Genomic DNA, 27,094 nt, shown 5'->3' with positions numbered 1-27,094 from the left:
AACTCATTAACATCTCATGGAAAAACACTTAAACAGAACAGAACATATGCCACCAAAAAATACAACAGATACAAATTTAGAAATTATGAAGACACCCACATGAACAGAGCTAAACAAGAAAAGTAAGAAGACCCTGAATCACAGTACCCGAGTTGCTCAACCATTCAGATTTTCAATGAACAACTCAATTATTTGAACCATTGCCACAGAGAAAATTAACATAGATGATAGAAAACATGCACTTTCCAGCTAGGTCCTATGGAAGCAGGGTGCATAACTTCTTCGAATTCCGTACGATTGCCACTGCGACAAATATGAAAAAAAAAGAAAGAGCAAGGATCAACTGTAGAATACAAAAGCAATGAGAGTCTAATAAAATTCTACTTTGCCAAATAGTTAAAACTCACATGAGTATTTTTGATGCAGTGTTAGTTTCTCCTTCCTCCATTCCCGCGAATCCATCTCGTAACACACTTCTGCCAATCTCTCTCAATCGTTCTAACAAACCACCATGGTCTTCCAGATGTGAAAACAATGTATCCCATGCTCAATCCCAACACCAATCCACATCCATAGCCCATCATTGCAAGTTCCCAAATAAAGGGTATTGCAGAACCTTCATCTTCCACAAACACTGGTGTAGGTGGTTTTAGTCCCTCACCGTCGCCACATTTCTTTGACAGTGGGAGGCCACACAATGCCAAGTTACCGCTATAGGAATCATTGTCGAAAGTATCAAATTGTTTCCCATGCGGGATGGGCCCGACAAGATTATTTTGTGACAGATTTAACACTTCCAGAAATGTCAGATTCGTCAATTGGGAAGGAATCCTGCCACCAAGCTTGTTCCACGAGAGATCCAATGATTCAATTGCTGCCATACTTCCAAATGACGATGGGATGGAACCATTTAGGATGTTGTGCGAGAGATTGAGCACTAGAAGAGCATGAAGTTCGCCAAGTGCATCAGGGATTCGTCCAGAAAATCGATTGTTTGAAAAATCAATGAATGTGAAACCGGGTAATGTTTTGTCCAGCTGTAGCTCTATCTCCAACCTTTTCATTGTTACTTTCACAAAATTATCATAATCATAATCCGGAACGACTAGCCCAGTACGGAAAAGGGAAACAAATTAGGTACATCAGACGGAGGTTTAGCTACAACTTTCATAGCTTCCAAACTTTGGAAGAATTTTGTTGGCAAGAGGCCAGTGAACTCATTTTGAGAGAGATCAGTTATTTTCAATGATGAAAAGGAAGACGTAACTATGGAAATGTTGAAGGGACCATGAAATCTATTAGATCGCAGGATAAGAAATTGCAGATTTGGAAGCATACCTAACCAATGGGGAAAGGTATCACTTAACTTGTTATTTGCCAGATTTAAAAATTTCAAAGAAGTACAATTAATCAAGGATCTTGCAATAACCCTTCCAATTGGTTGTCATTAAGGGCAAGATTTGTCAAACGATTACCTACAAGAAAGCAATCGGGGATTTTGCCATGAAAATTGTTCATCTGTAGGTTTATGGTTGAGAGAGAATAGATGAAATTTCCAAGGCACGCTGGGATAAATCCACCCAAATTATTTCTAGACAAATCAAGAGTCACAAGTGAAGTCATACTACAAATCGAAGAAGGGATTTTTCCTGTCAATTTGTTAGCTGAAATGAAGAATTGTTGCCATGAAGGTGGTGGAGCTGGAAGAGGACCTTGGAGTATGTTGGAACGAAGATCAAGGATTTTAAGACTCTTCCCTGGAAATTGCTCTAAACTAGTCAGTAAGTTGTGAGAAAGGTTTAAACTGGACAATCGTTCCCACCCTTCTGATTCCCACTTGGAAATTGAGCCATGAATTTTGTTAAAAGAAAGATCAAGAACTCTCAACTTCTTTCCTGTTCTTAACAAATTTGGGAAATGCCTGACATTACAAGAAGAGAATGATAAAATCTGGAGCTCTTGAAAAGAACAGTTAACACCATTGCTGCTACTCAAAAATAGCATCCTGTTATTTGAAAGATCAAGTGTTGTAAGATTCTTGAGCTTTGAAAGCAAATCTAACTTGATGACGCCACTAAAATTATTTGATGAAAGATCGAGTATTACAAGATTCTCGAGCTTTGAAAGCATATTTGACTTGATGACACCACTAAAGTTGTTTGATGAAAGATCAAGTTGGGTAAGATTTGCAAGATCAAAGAAAGAACTTGGTATTTCACCATGTATGTCATTATTGGCCAGAAACACTTGCTGAACTGAATTAGGCTTTTGAATCTGATCGATTGGACCGGTTAGCCTGTTACGACTGATGTCTAAATATTCTACAGATGTCAGAGTAAAAAGCCAAGATGGAATTGCTCCATTCAATAAGTTATCACTCAAGCGAAATTCTTCAAGATTCTGAAACCCGCTTACTTGAGTTGCGAGGAGGCCCTTAAGACTATTGGATGATGAACCTAAATGAGTAAGTTGTGTGTGATTGAACAACGTTGGGGGAAGTTGACCGCTGAAATTACATGAATCAAAATTCAGAGTCGTTAGTTTATCAAGGTTTCCAAAGACATTTGGAAGTTCTCCTTAGAAGTTGTTCCCAGATAAATCTAGAAATGTGATTTTTGTGAGGTTACCTAGGGCCGAAGGAATTGATCCTTTAAAACCACTATACCAAAGGGCCAAGAACCTAAGGGGACTACTCCAATTTGATCTAGGGAGAAAACCTGTCAAATCAGCGTTCAAGCTTAGATCAAGATACTCGAGGTACGGAAGGTTGAAAATTTCAGTGGGGAATTCCCCCTGTAATTCACAGCCAACGAGACCCAAACGCTTTAGAGATGAAGTCAAGTTTATGAAGGAGGAAGGCAAAACATCAGGCATGTTTACACGGTCAAGGAAAATATTTTCTAATTCAGACAAGTTATGCATAAGCATGTCAAAACTGCGGCTGTCAAATTTCAATTCCGCATAAGTATTCTTAGAAAGATCAAGTGAAATCAGTTTTGACAGCAGAGAAATATCAGATGGAACTGAGCCAGAGAAGGAACAACCAGAAAGATTAAGATGTGTCAAACTTACTAACTGACTAAACCCAGAAGGGATAGAACCACTAAAATTGTTGTACGCAAAGCTGAGTCGTTTGAGTCCCTGAAGGCGGAAAGGATGCTGTTTTCAGGAAAAGAGCCAACAAGAAAAGAGCAACTAAGGTTGAGGCCGATGACATGACCAGTCACCTTGTCGCAAGTGACTCCATCCCATGAGCAGCAGTTTGTGGCTTCATTCCAGGAGTTTGGTTTGGGATAAGAATAGAAAGGTAAGGACAGATATCAGCACCAGAATCATCAATGGAAATGGTGTTCTTAAATTGGAGCAAGACAGAGCTGTCTTCTGGTAGACAGAAAGGAGTTGAATAATTAAAAGAAAGGAAGACAAACTTAGAGACCAATCGACTTCCGAAAGAAAGAACAGTACAAAGAGGAGACAACGGATTTGATGCAACCAGACAAACTTTCCCATGTCTAGAAACTAAGAAACAAGCGATAAAAGGAGGCAGAGGTTTAGGGAAATGAATTTGAAAATGTGCTATGATTGAGGCTTGAGAGATACTACATGAAAGTGGATTAATGGAAGCCTATGTTTATATCATTTCAAGTTAACTATAAGTCTTTCTTAAGTCATTTAAACTTCTTAAAATTTCCTATGTTTAATGTGGAGGTGATATTTTTATTTCTTAATTGGCATAAACACTGAATTTTTTATACTGTAATATAATTTATATTTTTTTCATTAATCTAATAAAAAAAAAAGAAATTCATTCAAAAATGACAAAATATTGCTTCAGCCACCCTAATATTTATGATTGTCTAAAGAAATTAATAGAAAGTATAAGATTCCATTTTAAAGTAAGAAAAAATGAAATTCTTGTTGATTAGGTATTCTCAAAAAAAAAAAAAAAAGCAAAATGTAAGCATATAGAAAGAATGAATTTAAAAGCAAAGGAAAAAAAAGAAAAGAAAAATGAAAAAGCAATATTGGCTCAATAAAATTGTTATTCTTAAATATTGTTAGGAATAATGACTGAAATCCTATAAGTGATTTGTTTAGAATTGACTAAATATTATTTGATAGACATGAAGACTTGCAAAAAAATAATTCTAAGAGAAGAGGGATTCTTGATAGGTAAGTTTGTATGCTTAAAAATAGGTTATATCTCTATAAGGTTAGATATGAGAAAAAGATGTCAGAGAGTTATAGAGTTTTATGAGATAGACACTTTATAAGACTATAAAAATTTACATTTTATGGGTGTGTTTATTTATATATTTATGAGTGGACTAGAGGAGATTGAGATTGTCTATATAGGTATGGTGTGTGTTTGTGAGTAAATTAGAGGAGACTGAGATAATTCACATAGGTATGATGCATAGATGCATATGGGTATGTATTTATTTTTGTTGAAAGGGTATACATGGGTATATGTTTATTTGGGTTGAGAATATTCCATAAGACTAGAGAAGATTAAAATGGTCTATGGGTATTGGTTATAAGTGTTTGATTTGATTATATATTTGTAATTGTTTACAAATAGTGGATCTTATTTTTTATTCATGGATGTAGATCGATTGGGTCACACCAAGTTAAATTATTATTTCTTGTGTAATTGATTTATTGTTTAATTTTGTTTCCGCTAGTGTGATTTGATTGGAGCTTTTTGCCTAACAATTGGTATCAGAGCTATGATGAACCTTAACAGGTGATATCAAAGCTAAATATTTAAGAAGTAGGAAGAGTTGAAGGTTTGAGACATGTGAAGAAGTAAACCTACAAGAGCTCAAATCAGGGAGTTTGAGTTCGTGCTTTGATAGATTGAATTGCGTAAAGCTTGAAGACATATAAGAGAAGATGATTGTGAGACTTCCATTACAGGTGGAGCCAAGCATGTCTAACATGAAGATAGATGATTGATGGAATTTGAGTAAAGGTGAAAATTGTTGGGAATAATGACTCAAATCCTATAAGTAATTTGTTTGGGATTAACTAGATATTAATTGATGGATAAGAAGACTTACAAAAGAAGAATTTTAAAAGAAAAGTAATTCTTGATAGGCAAGTCTATATGCTTATATATAAGTAAAGTTTCTATAGGGTTAGATATGAGAAAAAGATATAACAGAGTTGTAGGGTTTTATAAGATAGACAACCCATAAAACTACTAGAGATTCATGTCTTATGAGTGTGTATGTTTGTATTTTATGAGTAGACTAGAAGAGATTGAGATGATTCATATAGGTATAGTGTATGTTTGTGAGTGAACTAGAAAAGATTGAGATGGTCTACATAAATATGATGCATGGGTGCAAATGGATATGTATTTGTTTATGTTAAAAGAGTGCATATGTGTATGTATTTATTTGGGTTGAGAATACTCCATAGGATTAGAGGAGATTAAGAGGGTCTATACATATTGGTTATGAGTGTTTGATTTGATTTTATATTTGTAATTCTTTATAACTAGTGAATCTTATTTCTCATCCATAGATGTAAATCGGTTGAGCCGAACCATGTTAAATTATTATCTTTTTTGTAATTAATTAATTATTTCCGTTGGTGTGATTAGATTGGGGCTTTTTGCCTAACAAATATAAGTTCATAATCCCCAATTTTCAATTTGAAAAATTATCACATCCATTATAGTAGAGCTTTTGAACTCTACTATATTAACAAGGTCAATTCTTTAAGTTATAGTTAAAAAAAAAAAAAAGTGGGACGTAGAGAAAAAAATTTCATTATCAATATATCTATACCAGAATAGGATCTATTAAAAATATATTCTTTACTTTAAAAACTGAGAATTTAATTCTGATTAAAGCATAATAATATTTTAAATGACAAGTATATGGTTCAACCTGCAACGCTTTGTAGATTAATTGCAAAAATTTTTATAATTCACATTGGTTATTGTTGTCAGACAGTATGCATACCCTTTAATGAAAATTAAATATATTTTCTTAAAAATCTTGAAATTCACTTCTATTTGTCTCATTAAAAAATAGACTCATCCAACTTTTCAATGTTCAATGCTTATAGCAAAAGTCTACATAATAATACAGAAGGCAGTTCTTATTTATTGATATAGAAACCATGTTCTTACGAAAACAAATGTTTCGCCTCAATCCTTACAAATTCGAATTTCTTCTTTACCAGCCTTGGTTTCACGGTAATAATCCTTCTCAATTTTAATTAGATGAATGAAACAAGGTTTGATCGAATTACCTAACCGGATCATGAAAAAACTATAAAAATTTCATGTAGCAAATTTTAGATTTCTCTCTTATAAAGTTTAACCCCAATTTCAACGATCTAACAAACATTCTTACAAATAAATAAAGGGCTTTTACTCGCGTTAAAAGAAACCGATCCAGCTCTGATCTTTTGTTTTTGAATTTCAACAATGATTTTCCAATTCTCCATCCCAACACAAGAGAAACGAGTAAGCTCTCTCCCCGTTTGGCTCTCATTTTATGACAGAGCTCTTATTATTTCAAATCAAAGTGCATTATTTACTCAATAGTATCCTCTTTTTATCAAATAGCCCCGCAACTTATAAATTTTTTAATAAAGTCCTTTTTCTTTTATATACTTGTTTAACCGGAGTACTACAATAGGTGCATTACACGTATGTATAAGTTTATGTGTTTGAGAAAATATTTTTAGACTTTTCATTTTGTAAAAATCATGAGAACAAAAAAATAATTTCTTTGTTGTTTCTCCAGCAAGAGCTATCAAATTATTTTGGAAAGTTTTGAAGGATCTTCTCACGAAAATCTTAAAAATTGATATTACAACATCATAAAGGAATAAAGGAATTTCAAGTCTGAAGAGAAAAAAAGTGAAAACTACATTTATAAAAAATTTTATCATGGACGAGATGTTGAAGTAATTTTTTTTTAAAGATCATTAAAGATATTTTTTATTAAGTACAATTGCACATTGATCGATGATCAGATGATGGTTTATAATCACTTTTTCATTTCATGTAAGACACGGTAAAGATTAGGCATAGTAGAAATTTCCAACAAATAAAGAAAGCACCAACCATGCTATCTAGTTCACATTTTACAAAGCCAAAAAATAATAAAGGAAACCCAAAAAAAAAAGAAATGCTTTGTATTTACAATTTTATGCAGCTGCATCCGTCGTGTCACGTACCAACTACATTTCTTTTCCCTGCTTGATTCGTTGGCCAACTGGTCAAGCATCGTGAGCAAAGTTATAAAGAGACCGTCTTTTTTTCTTTGTTTTTTTAATGACAATGAGATCAAATTTTTGAACAAATAAGATTGACTTAACCTAGACTTGAGATTGTCTTCGTCAACCATAAGCCCCCACCAAAATTAACTTCAATTACACTTTATTCATTTAACTTTTACGCCTTTTTGACCAGAACAATTATTGATTATTATATTTTACGGCAAAAGTGTCCTTACACAATTTTCTAACAGTCCACTTTAATTTCACTTGCATTAGCGGTGTTTTTTTCTAATTATTCTAGTGTTACTAATTTTTATGAAATTTAAAAATTTTTTGTTTTAATATATTTAATAAATAAAATTTTTTTTCCAAAATACAACTCAAAAGTAGTACAAAATATCTCACAAAAACCTTTAAATACGTATCAATATCTAAACAAGTAGTTATTGGAATGTTCTTGATCATGAATTCTTTGCTAAAAGAAAGACCATAATGCACTAATCGCTTTATTACTTTTTTAGCTTTTTTGTTAATTTTTTTATATTAATTTTTGGAGGGACTGTTAAAATTCATAATGAGATATAGTTTTTCTTGTTTTGCAAGAAAATAAAATATAAAAAATTATTTGTTGGAAGGAATTAAGAAGTCAGCTGGTTCTAATTAGAATCATCAAGTTTATTGTATTCCCAAAAAGAATTAAAGAATGTTGGCTTAGTTATGTAATTTCTGCTGATACATAATGTGTGTAAGGTGATATTACGTGTCGGACCAAATATTATTTTACCTAACTATATAGAGTCATTACATCGTGTGTATAATTTTATGCGTTTGAGAAAATAATTGTAGAAATTTTTTTTTTTTGTAATAATTATCATGAATAAAAATAAATATTTTTTTTTGTTTTTTTTTCCATCGAGAGCTAGCAAAATACTTTTAGAAGTTTTACGAGATTTTCTCATGTAAATTTTCAAACCTGACATTACAAGTAGCATAAATCACAAAATAAAAAATAAAGAGATTTTAGGTTGGAAGAGAGAAATTAAGGTGATGACTCTAATAAAGGGTTTTAGTACCGTCGATGAGATGTTGAGGTATTCTTCTCAAAGTTGACAAAAGTTACTCTTTATCAAGTAAACTTATGTGTTGATCGATGATCAGGTCATTGATTTATAGTTGTATTTCCATTCCATGTAAGACACGATAAGAAAATCTATTTATTTTTTTACTTTTTATTTTTTTATTAGATAAATTTTATAATAAAAAGTTAATTGAGATAGAAATGATAAAATAATCCGTATCTAATAAATTTCGATTCGCCTCAATAAAATTAATATGCTTTTTTTAATTCAGAATAATTAGGTTGATTTTTTTTTAAATCAAGCTCATAATAGAGTGGTTTTAGGTGTTATGAATTGATTTTTATATATATAAAGAAATATATATTTTTATTATTTATTAAATTCTATATTTATATATTATTAAAAATATTATTTAATACTTTAATTTAATAAATTAATATATCATTCCATTTTGCTTTTTTTTTTTTTATCATTTTCATTGTTTTTTTAAAATTTTATTCATTAGGTAAATTTTGTAAAGAAAAATCAATAGATGTAGAGATGATAAAATAACCTATATCCGATAGGTTTTGTTTTGCCACGATCTAGTCAATATTACTTTTAAAAAAAAAATGATTAGATTTAGTTTTGCCTTTTTGAAGAATTTTGGATCATGTTAGGTTTGGGTTTGAAGTGCTCTACCTTGCCCTCCTCAAGATATATAAAAGAATAATAATAATAAAATCATCATAAAAACAAACAAAAAATAAATCAACATGAAATAAATAAAATCAAAATCAAAATAGAAAATAAAAAGAAAAAGAAAAAAGAAATCTAATAAACAGGTCAAGGTGCCAAAGTGGCGTCGTTTTGCAGGGGCTACAAAAGGCCAAAAATCATATATTTTTTTTATTTTCCTTTCTCCTCTGTCTCTACCTTCAAGGCCTTTCTCTCTAAAACTTTATCCGTTTCGTCGGCTGCCTTTAACAACCCAAATTCAATTGATCTCCGCTAAGCACCAATGGCTAGAATTTGCAGCGATGCCAAAAAATAAAAAATTATCAAATCTTGATCATTATCTTAATTTTCAATTGTTGAAACATTCAAAGGTCATTAAAAAAATTAAACTTTTTTAGCTTCCAGTGACCCAAAAAATTTTAAAAATTTTAAAAATACTCTTTTTTCTATTCTAAACATTTTTCCTAAAACAATTTTTTTCAAAAAAAAAAAAAGCCCAAGCTTTCTTGATGATGGTTTTCAGTTTTGGTTGAAAGTTTTTTTTTTTTTTTTTGCTTTTGTGAATGATTGTGGTGTTTATATATATATATATATATATATATATATATATATATATCTATGACCTTGTAAACTCAAAAAATTGCTATGTATTTTTCTAGCAATGTTCTTTCTTCTTTTTTTTTTTTATCCCTCTCCCCTTTTGTAGAAATTAACTCTATGTATAGAACTTTTGAGATTCAAATCCTAGATCTCCTGGGATCCTTTTGTGAAAAATTTTGGAGACTTGTCTGATGACTTTTGGTCACTGAATTTCATGTTACCATGTTAGGTGATGTCAGGGGAGAAAAAAAACCACTCTGCTAGCTTAATTTCAATTGCTAGAGTTGAAACCAATTTTTTTTTACTTTTTTTGACTTATTATTATTATTATTATTTGGACAAAATAGGTGTTCACAACTACCCCTCTTTGCATGCTATTGAGAATTAGGAATAAGGCAAAGACAAAAAAATAACTATTTTGTTTGGATGATGTTATAACTATGAACACCTTTAATCTATCTTTTTTTTTTGTTTTGTGTTTGGTTTTTTTTTTTCAAAATTTGGAAGGCTTCTTTAAGCGGAGGCTTGACAACTTTTGAAATTTGAAAAGCTTCTTTAAACAGAGACTTAATAACTCCTAAAAATTTAAAAGGCTCCTCTAACCAAAGGCAATGAAACTTTAAATTCAAAAGGCTTTTATAACTAGAGGCTATGAAACTTTAAATTTAAGAGGCTCATCTAACCAGAGGCAATGAAATTTTAAATTCAAAGGGCTCCTCTGACCATAGGTAATGAAACTTTAAATTTACTTAAAATTTAAAAGACTTTTCTGACTAAAGACCATGAAACTTTAAATTCCAAAAGGCTTTTTTAACCAAAGGCAATGAAACTTTGAATCCAAAAGGCTACTCTGACTAGAAGCTATGAAATTTTAAATCCAAAAGGCTACTCTAACTAGAGGCAATAAAACTTTAAATTCAAAAGACTCCTCTGAGCAAAGATAATAAAACTTTAAATTTTAAATATGATAGGTCTTGTAAATTATGCTCTTTGGTCTTACAAATCATGCCTAATTTTGAAAGAGTCCTCTAACCAAAGGCCCCTAAAATTAAAAGAGCTCCTCTGATCAAAGGCCATGATACTTTAGAAAAAGCTCCTCTAACCAAAGGCAATGAAACTTTAAATTAAAAATTTGAGAAGACTTATAGATTATGCCTTTTAATCTTACAAATCATGCCTAATTTTGATGGAGTCCTCTAATTAAAGGCTTTTAAAATTAAAAAGCTTCTCTAACCATAGACTATAAAACTTTAAATGGCTTATCTGACCAAAGGTAATGAAACTTTAAAGAACGCTCCTTTGAGCAGAGGCTATGACACTTTTAAAGAAAGCTACTATGACCAAAGGCAATAAAACTTTAAATCACTCTTTTAACCAAAGGCAATGAAACTTTAAATTTAAAAAGTTCCTCTGACTAGAGGCAATGAAACTTTAATTTCAAAAGGCTCTTCTAACCAGAGGCAATGAAACTTTAAATTCAAAATCTGAGAGGTGATGGCATTCAAAATATTCTTTTAAATAAAGGGTTCACATCTTTTTTGCTTTTGACTTTTCCTTTTATTGGTCTTAAATTGTCTTAGACTCATATATATGTTGTGTCATGTGCATGCATGAATGACATTTTCATGTTTTTACAATGTCATGCAATGAATGATGATTATGATGCCAATGCCCTTATGATGCAAATGAAAAGATCATTTTTTTTCTTTATTTTTTTTGTCATTTTCTTTTAATCTTTGAAATTTTTTAATTTTTATTTTCCTTCTTCTTCTATTAAATCCCATGCATTCCAGCTATTGATTAAGTTTAGCTAAGGTTCTTCTTCATGATTTTCCATATTCCATGTTTACCACTTTCATGATTTATAGGCCTTACTTCTTATTGACCTCTATTCCTTACTATTTTGCTTATCATTTTAAATCTCATTCAAAATAATGTGTGTGTTTTTCATGGTTGTTGTTGTTCCTTCATCATCTTTTGAATTTCATGACAATTATAATACATTGTACATTTTTCTTTTGAATGAGAAGGATAAAAAAAGGATGAACAAAATGACATTTTATTTCAATAAAAGGGAGAAATGTTTCATGCATTATCCAAAATGATATAACAAAGAAAGCAAATAATCACATAACAAACATTCAAATCATTATGAGCTAATTCATCCTAGATTTTTTTCTTTAAAACTCTTGATTGATGCCTTTCACTTTCTGACAAAGCAGTAGACTAAGCTAGCCCAAAACCAATGAAATCTTCTAGCATATATTGAGAATTGGCCCATTCCATTCAATACTTTTTTTTATCTAAGTCACCTTTTCAAGTTTTCAACTCAAATATCTTTTTAGTTCATTTTAACTTTTCAACTTTTTTATTTTTTTAAAGCATATTACTTCTTTATTGCATTAACATTGATTGGATTTGGTAAATCATCTCCATCCATTCTTACTAAGATCAATACCTCACCAAAAAAGACTTTTTTCACCATATATGGGCCTTTTTAATTAGTAGTCCATTTTTTTCCAAAGATCCTATTGGTTAGGAAGAATCTTCTTCAATACTAATTCTCCTTGAAATTATTGAGGGCAAACTTGCTTGTCATGAGCTTGCCTCATTTTTCTTTAATATAGTTAACCATAACAAAGTGTAACTAGTCTTTTTTTTTTCAATGAGATTCAATTGTTCATATGAATGCAAACCCATCTATCTTCTTCCAACTCGACTTCTATGAGAACATGTAAATAAGGAATTTCAACTTTAATGGACAACACTGCCTTCATCCCATAAACCAATGAAAATGGTGTAACTCTTGTAGATGTGCAAATCAAAGTTTAATAGGCATGTAATGCAAATTGTAGGTTTTTATACTAATTTTTATACACATCTATCATCTTTTCAATAATTCTCTTTATGTTTTTATTAGCCGCTTCAACTATCACATTCATCTTTGGACAGTAAGGTACCGATTTGTAGTGTTTGATTTTTAATTGAGCATAGACCTCACTCATCATTTTGTTATTCAAATTAAGAGCATTATCTTAAATAATGCTTTCTAAAAGTCCATATCAACATATGATTTCTTTTTTAATGAACTTGTAAACCACTATTCTTATCACATTAGCATATGAAGTTGCCTCTACCTACTTTGTGAAGCAGTCAATTATCACTAAAATGAATCGATGTCCACTTAAAGCTTTTGGTATAATGGGCCTTATCACATCCATTCCACACATAGAGAAAGGCTAAGGTGTTGATATGACATACAAGAATGTTGGAGGAACTTGCATTTTGTTTGCATAAATTTGATATTTATGACATTTTTAGCATAATCGATGCAATCATTTTCCATTGTCAACCACTAGTATCCTGCTCTCATGATCTACTTAGTTATCATGTGGCCATTTGCATAAATTTCACAAACACTTCTATGAATTTCTTCTAGCAACTTTTTTAGCTTTAACAACATTCATACATCTCAATAGTGTTTGGTCTTGACTTTTTTTATATAAAATTTTTTCATCTAGAAAGAAACCCATCACCAATCTTCTTAAACTTCTCTTATCATTCTCTAATATGTGCTTTGGGTATTGTTAATACTTGACTTATTATAATATGTCAGAATACCATGACTTCTCATCAACTTCTTTCTCGACATTTGAATAGTGAGTTGGTTTCTCTTGCAAGCTCAACTTGATGGGTTAGACTTCAGTATTTTCATTTAACTTGAACATTACTATCAATGTAGCCAAAACATTAACCATTTGATTCTCTTCTCGAGGTAAATGATGAAACCAAATATTCTTAAATTTTTTGATCAATTTTGATATGTGCTTTTGATATAGAACCAACTTTGAATCTTTGGTTTCCCATTCTCCTCGCAATTAGTATATGACCAAAGTAGAGTCTCCATAAACTTTCAATGTATAGGCCTTTATTTAAAAAGTAGCTTAAAGACCTATAACATATGCTTCATATTCTACCACATTATTAGTGCAATCGAAACTTAGTTTTACAGTGATTAGGTAGTAATCTCATTCTAAAGATATCAAAACTACTTATACCATGCCTTAAAGTTTTTGAAGCATCATTAAAATACATCTTTCATGAATCTTCATTAGGCTTTTCTTCATTTATGTGTAATACAGATATTAATTCTTCATCCGAAAAATCAAATGTCATAGGCACATAATTTTTATAAGTGCGTTCTGTAAGAAATTCAATAATAACACTTCATTTGATTGTTTTTTAGGACACATACGATGTCATATTCAGAAAGTAGCACTTTTCATCGTACTATTCTTCCTGATAATGAAGGCTTTTCAAAGATGTATTTGATTTGATCTAGCTTTGTAATGAGCCAAGTGGTATGATACAATATGTACTATTTGAGCTGATGAGTAGTCTAAGCTAATGCACAACACATCTTTTCTAATGGTGAATACTTAGAATCATAATCAATGAACCTTTTGCTTAGGTAATAAATGGCTGGTTCTTTCTTTTCTATTTCATCATGTTACTCTAAAACACATCTCATTGATTTTTATGTATGGTCAAATACAAGATGAGGGATCTTCCAAGGATAGGTAGCATTAATACTGGTGGGTTTGATAAGTATTCTTTAACTTTTTCAAATACTATTTGACAATCTTCATCCCATTCTCTTGACCCATGTTTTCAAAAAATCTTCAATATGGAGTCAAATTTGACTGTAAGTTGGGAAATGAAACGAGTAATATAATTCAATCTTCTTAGAAATCTCCTTACTTCTTTTTACATACACGGAGGTGATAGCTCTTAGATGGCATGTATCTTATCTGGATTCATCTCTATTCTTCTTTTATTGATGATAAATCCTAATAATTTTTCTAAGGTTATGCCAAAAGTGCATTTAGTTGGATTGAGCTTAAGCTGAAACTTTCTTAATCTTTCAAATAATTTTCTAAAATTAACCACATGATTTTTTCTTCACAAGATTTGGCAATCACATTATCCACATATAGCTCTATCTCTTTATGCATCATATCATGGAATAGAGTTACTATGACTCTTTGATAAGTTGTCCCAGTATTTTTTAAACCAAAGGGCATGACTTTATATAAAATGTTCCCTATAACATCATGAAAGTAGTCTTCTCCATATCTTCTTATGCCATCTTGATTTGATTATAACCTGAAAACCCATCCATGAATGAGAATAGGGGATGCCTAGCCGTATTGTCTACTAAGGTGTCAATGTGGGGCAATAGGAAGTTATCTTTTAAACTTGCTTTGTTTAGATCTAGATATTTAACACACATCCTCACTTTGCCATTTTTCTTAGGTATTGAAACTAGAATTGCCACCTATTTAGGATATTTTCCCATTTCTAAGAATCCCACATCAAATTGCTTTTTCATTTTTTCTTTATTTTTAGTAACATTTCAAGTTTCATCCTTCTTAACTTCTGTTTAATTGGTTTGCACTCGGGCTTTAAAGGTAGCCTATGCACTACAATTTCAATATCTAGCCTTGGCCTATGTTGGTAAGACCAAGCAAATACATCTACATATTCATGTAATAACTTTATCAGCTCTTGCTTTATTAGTGATGATATTGATGTACCAATCTTAACCTTTTTTTTAGTTTTTTCATTCCCCAAATTAACAACTTCAATGGCTTTTTGATGAGGTATGTTTTGCTTCTCTTCTTGTTCCATTAATCTCAATACTTTCAAGGATGTTACATGGTTTTCCATATTCTTTTCATCATCAAGTTCACCAATATAAATAAAATTTTCAAAATCAAACCCTGAAATATTGTCATGATAATCTTCACATTCATTATTTAAGTACCTAAAAGTGAATGAAATGGAGGAAATGTAGAGGGATGTATAGTAATGTGAGAAATTGAAATGAAAAAGGCATATAGGTTGTCCCAGTATTTTTTAAACCAAAGGGCATGATTTTATAGCAAAATGTTCCCTATAATATCATGAAAGTAGTCTTCTCCATATCTTTTTATGCTATCTTGATTTGATTATAACCTGAAAATCCATCCATGAATGAGAATAAGGAATGCCTAACGGTATTGTCTACTAAAGTGTCAATGAGGGGCAATAGGAAGTTATCTTTTAAACTTGCTTTGTTTAGATCTCAATAATTAACACACATCCTCACTTTGCCATCTTTGTTGGGTATTGAAACTATAATTGTCACCCATTTAGGATATTTGCCCACTTCTAAGAATCCACATCAAATTACTTTTTCATTTTTTCTTTATTTTTAGTAACATTTTAGGTTTTATCCTTCTCAACTTATGTTTAATTAGTTTGCACTCAGGCTTTAAAGGTAGCCTATGCACTGTAATTTCAATATCTAGCCTTGGCCTATGTTGGTACGACCAAGGAAATACATCTACATATTCATATAATAACTTTATCAACTCCTGTTTTATTGGTGATGACATTGATGTACCAATCATAACCTTCTTTTTAGTTTCTTCATTCCTCAAATTGACAACTTCAGTAGCTTCTTGATGATGCATGTTTTGCTTTTCTTCTTGTTCCATTAATCTCAATAGTTTCAAGGATATTACATGGTTTCCCATATTCTCTTCATCATCAAGTTCACCAATATAAATAAAATTTTCAAAATCAAACCCTGAAATATTGTCATGATAATCTTTATATTCATTATTTAAGTACCTAAAAGTGAATGAAATGGAGGAAATGTAGAGGGATGTATAGTAATGCGAGGAATTGAAATGAAAGAGGTACAAAAATGGACAAACGCACTAGGCTTGTCATTTATTCAATTAAAAATAAAGAAACAAACACACATAAGACATTTAATGCTTTTAACAAAAACATTTAGATTAGGTTTGACACATTACTTTAAAAAATTTAAAAATAATAGATAGCTCCTCAACATGCCAATTCTTTAATTCTACACTAGGAGTAGTAAGATAAAGCTATGGACAACGTGGATCCTCGTTCACCTTTTATTTACCCACCATTTGTATAGAAAATTCAGCAAAGATATCTTTCAATGATGGTGTAAGCCCTTTTTTTTTATATTTCTTGCTATATCTAGATAGATATAGCTAGCTGAAATAAAAGTCTCGTAAAGGGGAAAAAAAGATAAGCCTTTAGTTTCGACCTTCTGCCTTAGAAAACGAACCAACTTTTTTTCTTTTTCTCTTTTATGAACTTCATTCTTCCTTTTTGAGTTAATTTATACCCCAGACTAAATCAATCATCTTTTTTAAACATCATCCATGGATGTTGCATCCCCTATAAGTCAGTCACACTTGTTGTCCTTTTTCTATCACTTCTTTAAGGGCCATCTTAAAAGCTTTAGATAGACATAGAATAGGCATTTATAACCCTTCACCCATATAGGTTGCATTAACGAATTCAAAGTATTTGAAAGAACATTTTGGGGCTTTCTCAGCTACTTCAACATATAATGTAGTAGATGGTTTAGTCACCAGCAAATCTTCTTCACCAGTAACAATGACCACCTTTTCATTAATTATGAATTTTACCTTCTGATGTAGAGTGGAAGGGATAACTCTTGCCATGTAAATCTATAGCCTTCCAAATGATAGCTATAGGAAATAGCGATATCCATAACCTAGAAGACTATATCAAAAGTACATGGGCTGATTTGAATTGGCAGTTTGATATCGCCTATCACTTCACAGTGAGTCTAATCAAAAGCCTTCACTATCACATGACGCATCTTCATGCAAACATGTCAATTGGTAATCTAGATAGTTTAGTCTTAAACATGACATTCAAATATGATCCATTATCAATGATGGCCAGTGTGCGATCCTTGTATCTTGTGGAGATATATAAGGCCTTAGCATCACCTTTACCATCAGGTGGAATCTCATTATCGCTAAATGATATAAAACTCTCCACTATGATATTTCACACTATACGATCAAGTTTTTTCGTAAATATATTATAAACTACATAAGCCTTATTGAGTACTTTATGTAAGGCTTTCCTATAAGGCTTAGAATTTAGCAATAATGAAAGCATAGAAATTTAAGTTGGTAAGTGATTCAATTGCTCCACCATATTATACTCATTATGTTTAATAAGTTTTAAAAACTCACAAGCCTTTTTTTTTGTAACTGGATTTTTACATTCTCGATCTAAGACTAGGGTTGGGTGAGTTTCTTAATCATTAGATGCTCTATCTTCTTTTTCTAAGCTCATTTTCCTTTTTTTGTTTTTTTTTTTCATGCTCTCTTAAGTGCTTTTAGGGTATAGCACCATCCACTTTGAGCTATGCCTCGTACACTAGTTATGTTTGCTATGCTTGTATCGCATGAGCCATATTAAAGGGAACCATTATCCAAACCTTGTGATATGATATTACAATCATATTTTCAAAGGATTACCTTATCAATTTTGTACGAAAATGGGCTAAGGACCTTAATCGTTACCTTAGCATAGTTGTACAAACTGGTTCATCAATTTAGCAATTAATTTTTCATCGTAAAAGATGGTGATAAGCTCAAAATTTATATGAACGAGCTTGTCAACCTTCACACTCAATTTTTCTTCACAAAAGATGGTAACAGGCTCAAAATTCATTTGGTAAGGCCTGCTTTTAGATGAATCTCCAATCGTAACATTTACTGAACTTTTTTCATGTTCTTTATAAATTCCAATCAGGATAGAATCCATCATCATATGTAATTCCTGTCGAAATGCTTCACAATCCTAAAGTGAATGACTAACCTCCCCTATATAGAACTCATAAGTGTGATTAGAATTATATGTGAAATTCCCTTTATCTGAGTTTTCAGGTATTAGGTGAATCTATTAACTTTTACTAGGGCAGCAAATATTTGATCCATAGGGGTTCTAATCTCACTTTCTTCTCTTTTAATGTTTAAGTTGTCTCACTACTTAGAGCATTTACTGATCCCCCACCATGATTGGGTAACGGATTGGCCTCCATACTTGGTTTGGCCTTTGTTGTGAAATTCAAAATTTTGTTATCAATCAAGCTTTGCACCTTATGTTTAAAAGTTGTACAATTTTATAGAACGTAGCCCTAAATCCCATAATGATAGTCATAGAAAGCTTTAAGATCATACCACATTGGATATGGAGGTTTTAAAGGCTCTATAAGTTGTTGAACAACTAAATGTTTCTGAAATAATTAAAGGAACAATTTTGTGTAAGTTATAGGAACTGGATTAAATCATTGTTACTCTCGATTATATTGAGGTTCCCTTCAATTAAAGTCTGTAATGTTTGGCTAAGGGGAAGGTCGTGATGAAGGTGCTCTTGGATGAACATGGTTTGGAAGGTAGGTAACTGGGTTTGCACTAGTTAGTAATGGTATGGGTTTTAAGAAATGTTGGAAATAGTTGGGTAAGAAGGTTGGTATATAAGATATAAGTAGTATAGGGTAAAAAGTCTCGATTTTGATTTTTTAGAGGTGATAGCTTGCACTTTTGCTTCTTTCTTCTTGGGTGGTCCTCATTTTTTTGATCCAAAAACATCACCCCTTTTGATCTTTCCATTTTTAATGGCATTTTCTATTATTTCACCTGTAATAACTATATTAACAAAGTTTTTCATAGCATAACCAATGAGCCTATCATAGTATAAGGCTCAAAGAGTATTGATGAACAAAATAGTTATTTCTTTCTCGATGAGAGGAGGTTGAACTTGAGCGGCAACATCTCACAATCTCTAGGCATTTTTTTAAAGTTTTTATTAGCTTTTTTTTTTCCATATTTTGTAAAGACAACCTATCTGGAGCCATTTCTGTGACATACTTGTATTGACTAATAAATTTTTTGACTAAATCTTTCCATAAATGAATCTGACTTCTATATAATTGAATATACCATTTGGCAGTTGATCTTATAAGACTATCTTAAAAACAATGGATGAGTAACTTGTTATTGTTTGTATGCTTGGTCATTTTTTGGCAGAACATGGTGATATGTGCCAAAAAGCATTTGGTTCCATCATATTTTTCAAATTTTGGTACTTTAAACTTTGGTAGGATTACCAAGTCTAGAACCAAATTGAGTTCACTTGATCAATTATGCCAAAAATAGTCATACCTTTAACAGTGCATAGCCTTTCTTCTAAGAGATCTAACTTTTATTGTACCTTTATATTATTAGATTGTTCAAATGTGCCTTTCTTTAGTCTTTCTTGTTCTTTTGGGTCATCTAAATTTGAGACCATAATGGGCCCAACATGACTTGCTCTAATGTTTAAACCAACCTATCTTTGACTTCATGGTTAAACCATGAAAGGAGATAAATTAAACTAAGCATGTGGTTACCTTTCAGGTTGTGTCATTTGTGGATGCACTTGATAAGAAGTTTGAGCATAGGGTACGGTAAACCATGGTGGATATAATGGATTTTTTTTATCACTGGTGTTTTCTTAGGCTTAAAGCTTTTTTTTCAGTGGTCACTCCTTTAGCTACCCTTTTTTCCTTGATCATTTTTTTATCATGTCCATTATTGTAATAATTACTCTTCGAATCTCTTCTTGAAACCTAATTATTTGTTTTATCAACTCTTGTTGAGACCTAATCATCTGCTCCTACATCTCAAATTGAGCTTTCTCTATCCTTTATATTCTAGATGCTTGCTCATTTTTCATGATTTTGACTTTTGAGTGAGTGTTGTAATGATAATGAGTGGTCTAATCTATGTTTTCTGATGGTCTAGCTATCCTTGCACTTGATCAAGTTAAGGGAAACTCTTTGAGATTTATTATTTTGAGGCCCCTTTCTTTTAGTCATGATGCATTTTTTAAATTTAGCATTGAATGGAACACATATTTATTGCATGAATGCATGAATGCAAAAGGTGTACTTGTTATGTAATTGAGATTTGCAAAAAATTTTAAGTTTGAACTTGCACCATCATAATGTCACATTATCCAAATTGTAACATTACAACTTTAAGTTTGCCATATAATATTAAAATTTTCAAAAGAAGTGCCTACAGGCTTGTAGTTCGTATGCCTTATCTAAAAATTTGGTCAAATATTTGCTATGCTATCTTGGGTAGATTTCTTCCTTTACTTGTTTAACTTCTTAGGCCATGTCTTTTGCTTTAAAGCTAATTTCTTTTATTTGTTCTATGAGGTGAGTGGCTTGAGATTCCTTCAGTTGGTATTCTTCCTTCCAATACTATGCTTTATGTTCAAATTGATCTCATTCTCTCTCAAAACTTGAATGGCTTCACGTCAATAGTGCATTTGCTATTTCAAGTCATCTATGAGATCTTGCATATCTTATTTTCTTCTACAGATTAACTAAGCTTGTCTTTCTTAGACAATGAATTAGATTGGAGCTGTTCTGTATTCTTTTTGAATTCTTCAAGCTATGTGGTCATTGAAGTGATGGACCTATACTAGCTTTTAGAAATCTCTTCTTGTTCCCTTTCAAACCTTTGAGATTTTGCTTCACTTTTATCAATTTTATCCTTCCACTCATTAATCTCATGCTAAAACCTCTTTTTTTTTAAGTTATCGTATTTTTTTTTCTTTTTCAAATTTACACTCCATAATCTTCATGTCTTCAAAAATCTTTTCACAATGGGCGTCTTCTTGGTGGCATGGTCTTTCTTATTTGGAACCAACTTTGCTTATGATGCATTGATTCCTCCATATAAGATATTCAAGTGTGGCTTTGTTTGTATACCACTCACAATCCACTATCTGGGTCTATTTAGATTCTTTGATATTCTCTTTCACCTTTGCAAGAAATCCTAGCTCCTCGAAAGAGAATTCTAATTCCTGAAGCCTATGAGTTATAGGAGCAAACTACTTTAACCCCAGTTATTGATGAAACATTGTCAGAGCATAGCTTATACCTCCTCATAGCCCTAAGAGTGGAACCCACAGTTTTTCACCACACTTGTATGATATGGCTTCTCATGGCATCCATAGAGCTCGCTATATAACTTGAGTACTAGTGAGATTTTGCAAAATCAATATCCACTTTTCCTCAGACTTTGATTCTGACCATTTAACATTGCAGTATTCTTCAATTAGCCTACTTTTATTACTATAAGTAGGATGAAATTTGCCCACATGATGCAAAAGATGACTTTTTTTCCCAAATGTAGAGTAATTGTGCATATCCTTTGAAACGTCCTCCTCTTTTTTATAGTGATTCAATGATCTAAAAATTTTTACCAATGTAGAAGGAACATGATTGATTTTGTTATCCACTTGATCAAAGAAGTCAATTACTAATAACTCAATCTGCCTAAGGACCTTTGAGAAAATGATCAAGCCATAAATTGCCAAAGCTATCATTTTCATGCCTCATTCATCCTCTAAGTGTTTAACAATATAATCACGCAAGATTTCTCACATGATACAATTATTTTTGCCTTTTGTTTGGATACATGAATTCACATTCTGAATAGGGACCTCCATTAGATAGGTAAGTTTCTTTCGAGATCCAAGTTTTTTAGCTCACTGGTAGATTTTATCTGAATTTGAGAGATGCAACCATAGCAATGTAGTATTCTTATTGATCCTCGAGGTTATATCTATCTAATTGAATATGAATCATCTATAAGTAGAGTCCCAAAACTAAACTAGAGCTCTTATCAATTGATTTTCGTAGACACCTCAATGAGTGAAGCAATATGACCATCTTTTTCCTCGAAAGCCATTTTTCTGGGAGTTTTTACACGACACCAGATCTCAACCAACTTAGAGGTTTCATTTTGTTAAAGTCCCAGTTTAATTTCTTCAAGCAAAATTTTCTATTCAGATTCTTTCAAACAATTTCCCATTCTGCTTGGGCTTCTAATGATAAAGTCATCACCACATTAATCTCTTTACACATGTGCGCTTTGAAGTTGAGAACATCATAATGGGGTTTTTATAGCAAGATCGAAAATCTTCTAACTAATATTGGCACACTAACAAGTACATCTTATATGCAAGTGTCTATGATGATGCATGATCATGAAACAAAAGGAAAGCAGAACAAAATAGGGTTACTAATCATATTAAAATAAATATTTTCTCATATGTCCTAATTTAAGGTATAATCTACAAAAATAGTATAGCTCTATTTAAGGTTGGTTTCTTAAGGTTCACTATATGCATAGTTTGGTAATTAACACAAGCTAAAAAGGTTCCCAAATTAATCCTCATTGTTATCCACTCCGAACTAGTAAGGCCCTCAATCCTCACCTATAACGGGCAACCAATGGAAAGGGTTCAACTTCAGTAGAAGTATTTTGCTAGCTCAAATAAAGGCATTATAATCTCATGAAAGTGTAAGTACTCTACTCCCTCTTAAAAAGGGATAGATTTAGGAGCTCGGGTATAGAGCTTGTGCATGAATGCAAATGTACATGTGTATGAGGGAATGTAACAATTATTAATTAAAATAAAATTAACAATATAATTAGCAACAATATAAGACAAATAAAATGACATAATAAAACTAAATGAATCCATCAAATTTTTACCTTTTCTTTCCTTATTTTATTCTAAGATGAGATAATAAATTAAAATTAAATATAAAAAAGATTGTAAAATCAAAGTTTAGATGACACATTTTTTATTTTTGGCTTGACTTTCTAGCCGTTCTTAGTTGAGTTACCAAGCTGTAATAATGATTTTTCATTCAAAGAGACTTAATCGCTAGTCTTGGTGAAAATTTACAAAATTGCCACCAATTTTTTTTGTAAGGTGTGATTGGCCACCTAAAAATATTATCTTTTAATTAAAATTTTAAAAGTAATTAAGATTTACTAAAAAAAGTTTAGGTCTGCGAAATCAGGGTTGGATTCAAAAGTATGATTATGAGTGAGGAAGGTATTAGCAACCTCACATCGCTCATTCAAAAAACGGTACCAATTAAATATGTGTAATCCTTTAATCTTGATGATATGGTCTTTTTTATATTTAAATTTAATTTTTTAAAATTTATTTATGAAAAATATTTTTTTTTTGTTATGAAGTTAGTATTGTTATTATTTTCGTATTCTGTAAATTTTCCAACGCTTTGATGAAATTTATAGAAATTCTTTATTTAGAAAATATTTTAAAAAAATTGACCATTCACAAAATTCTCAAAATCTCATTATAAGATATTTTATTTGTTTAATAAAATGATTTTAAAAACATCCTAACTTTTTGGCAATGTCTCAAAATTTATTAAACAAATTTTAAAATTATCCTGACACTTCAGCGAAATCCTAAAACTTTTAAATAAAGTTTAGGATCATCCCAACTTTCTAACTAGAACCTATATAAAATCATTTTTTATTTATGATAATTAAGGGATTTAATTAATTAATCAATTTTTATTGTAATTTTTATTGTTATTATTTACTGTTTATTAAAAAAAATTTAGATTATCTCGACTCATCAGCAAAATCTAAAAATATTAATCATTTACTTATATTAAAGATAATCAAACTTCTTCAATTTTCTTTAAAAAAATTACATTTTTTAAAAATATTTATTCAAAATATAAATTATTGTTATTATTATTATTATTATTTTTATATTTTTATTTTGTATTATTTTTATATTATTTAAATAAACATTTTATTCTAGTAAAAAAAATTTTGGATTATTCCAACTCTATAGTGAAATTTGAAAAATTATTTTGACTTACAATAATTAAGGAAAACTAAACTCTGTAAGTTTTTTTTTCTAAAATTTACATTTAAAAGATTTATTTAAACAATTTATCATTTCCTTTTTATTTTATTTATCTTATTCTATATTTTTTAAAATTTTATTATTTTTTTAGCAAAAATTATTTTTTAAATTATCCTAATACTTTGGAAAATTTGAAATAACATTTTTGCTTGCAATAAAATTTTATTTTCTTTAAATAGTTATTATTATTATTATTATTTAAAATTTATGGATATTATTTTTATTTTACCAAATTTACATTTTATTTTAACTTTATTTTTTACTTATATTTAAAAAATGAATAATAATAATAATAATAATAATAATAATAATAATAATAACAACAACAACAATAATAATAATAATAAATAAAATCATCATAAAATAAATAAAAAATCAACATAAAATAAATAAAATCAAAATCAAAACAAAAAGAAAAAGAAAAAGAAAAGGGAAATCTAACCAAACAAGTCAGGTCAGGCGTTGGTCGAACACAGATTCGAACGTGGCATCATTTTGCAGCAGCTATAAAAGGCCCAAAATCAGTTTTTTTTTTTAAATTTTCCTTTCTCCTTTCTCTCCAAAAATTTATCCCCCTCATCGGTAGCTGTAGCAACCCAGATTCTGGTAGGTTGCCGTCATGTACCGGTGGTCGAAGTTTGCAATGTTGCCAAAAAAATAAAAAATTCCCAGATCGTGGTTGTTATCCAAATTTTTGGTTGCTGGAAAATTCAAAGGTCACTAGAAAAATCAAACTTTTTCAGCTTTTAACGACCCAAAAAATTTTTAAAAATTCTCAAATACTCCATTATCTATTCTAAACACTTTTCCTAAAACAAATTTTTTCAAAAAAATCCCAAGCTTTCTAGATAATGATTTCAATTTTGGTTAAAAGATTTTTATTTTTTGCTTCTGGAAAAGAAATTTTTTTTGCTAGTGGTTCATTTTTGGGAGGACTGTGGTGTTTTTTTTTTTATAGTTATGACTTTTGTAAACCTAAAAAATTGCTCTATATTTTTTTAGCAGTGTTCTTTTTGTTGGGATTTGCCTTGAATCTCAAAATCCCACATCGAAAGTTAAGTGAGTTTGAGTTTGTCTTGTATCCCACATCAGGAGTTTAGTAAAGGTATAAGGGGTTTCACCCTTATAAATAAGATGTTTTGATTTTAGTTTGGTAACCCCAGAGAGTTAGACACCAAGAGAATAGCTAAGTGAGTAGGCTATTAAAAGGGTGTAATTGGGTTTTGGGTTAAGTTTTGAGTAAGGAGTTTTAGGAGACTTTTCTCATTTTAAAAGTCTCACAGTTGTAAAGATTTATTTGTTAATGTATTGTGTTTGGAGTAGGCCATTTTGAGTTGGGCCGAACCAAATATATTTGTGTGTTCTTATTCTTGATTTGAGCTTGCTATTTTGTGTGTGGTTGCTGCGTGTGGGTGTTATTTTTCCCAACAAGTGGTATCAGAGCGAGGTTCGAGGTTTAAGGTTCGTAGGTCTAAGAGATCGTGAAGCAGTGTTTGAAGATGTCTGAATAAGGTATGTCCGGTATGCCTATGCCTAAGTTTGAGATTTCGTTATTTGATGGAAAGAGTAATTTTATGTTATGACAAAGTACGATTCAAGATCTATTAGTACAACAAGGGTTGGATCAGGCATTAGAGAGTAGTAAGCCTGAAGGAATGTCTGATGCTATTGGAATAGGATTCAGAAAAAGGCTGTTAGTACTATTAGATTGGCATTAACTCCAGAAGTAAAGTATAGTGTATTGACTAAGAGTACTTCAAAAAGTTTATGGGATAAGCTTGAAGGTATTTATGCTTCAAAGTCATTAACTAATAGATTATGTTTGAAGATGGATTTGTATTCTTTGAAGATGGAAGAAGGTATGAGTCTTCATAATAATCTGAATGAGTTTAATAGATTAGTTTCTCAATTGCTAGCGATTTCTGTTGATGAGTTAAAAAATGAAGAGAAGGCTTTAATTTTGTTGTCATCTTTGCCTAAGTCTTATAGGCCTTTAGTTCAGACTGTGTTGGTGGGCAGGTCTACTTTGAAGTTGGATGATGTAACTGCCTTGTTGCATGAGAATGAAAGGTTTATGGGAGCTCAGAGCTCATCACCTAGGAGGAGTACACTAGCTGTAGAGGGTTTTGATCGAGGGAGGACTTAAAAGAGGATTGATGGATCAAGATGAAGATCTAAGTCGAGAGACAGAGATTCCAGTGATGTAGAATGTTATTATTGTGGTGAGAAGGGACATATCCAAGTGCGCTGTTGGAAGCTGAGAAGGGATATGACTGTTTTCAAAAGGGCGAATGATGAGAAGAAATCAGATGAAGAAAAGAGCGATACTACTGTTGTCGTGTCTGATGATGATGATGTTGTTTTGACAATTTGTGTGGATGAGACTCAGACTTTGAAAAGTGATAAAGGTTGGGTTTTAGATTCAGCTGCTACAGTTCATGTTTGCAATGATAGGAGTTGTTTTGTGGAGTTGAATGAGAATGAAAAGTATGGGGATATTGTGGTTGCTAACAAAGAAAAGGTGCAGATTCAAGGCATTGGGAATGTTCGCCTTAGATCTCACAAAGGTGTTATTAGGACACTTCATCATGTAAGGTATGTACCAAATTGTCACTACAATTTGATTGCTTTGGGTGAGTTAGCTTTTACACATATTATGGTAGTAATGATTGGTTGAAAGTATACAAAAATGGTAGTGTGATTCTACAAGGGAATAGGGTCAATAATCATTTGTACATGTTTGATGGAGGCTCAGTTGCTGAGATGACTGTGAT

General features: G+C 31.1%; 1 pseudogene across 1 annotated transcript; it reads right to left on the bottom strand.

Annotated features, from left to right (window-relative positions):
• LOC111275915 (receptor-like protein 7) lies at positions 1-3,525 on the bottom strand (annotated as a pseudogene). The gene is made up of 2 exons (XR_016333680.1): positions 408-3,525; positions 1-303 (listed from the first exon to the last, which is right to left on the bottom strand). The product of XR_016333680.1 is annotated as a receptor-like protein 7 (transcript).
• Positions 3,526-27,094: the final 23,569 nt, after the last annotated feature.

This window comes from Durio zibethinus, chromosome 25, assembly GCF_047325235.1.
Source record: "Durio zibethinus cultivar Kanyao isolate XHJ-2024 chromosome 25, ASM4732523v1, whole genome shotgun sequence".
Classification (NCBI taxonomy): Eukaryota; Viridiplantae; Streptophyta; class Magnoliopsida; order Malvales; family Malvaceae; genus Durio; species Durio zibethinus.
Note: the sequence above shows the minus strand (reverse complement) of the source record. Positions and strands in the feature narration are given on the sequence as shown.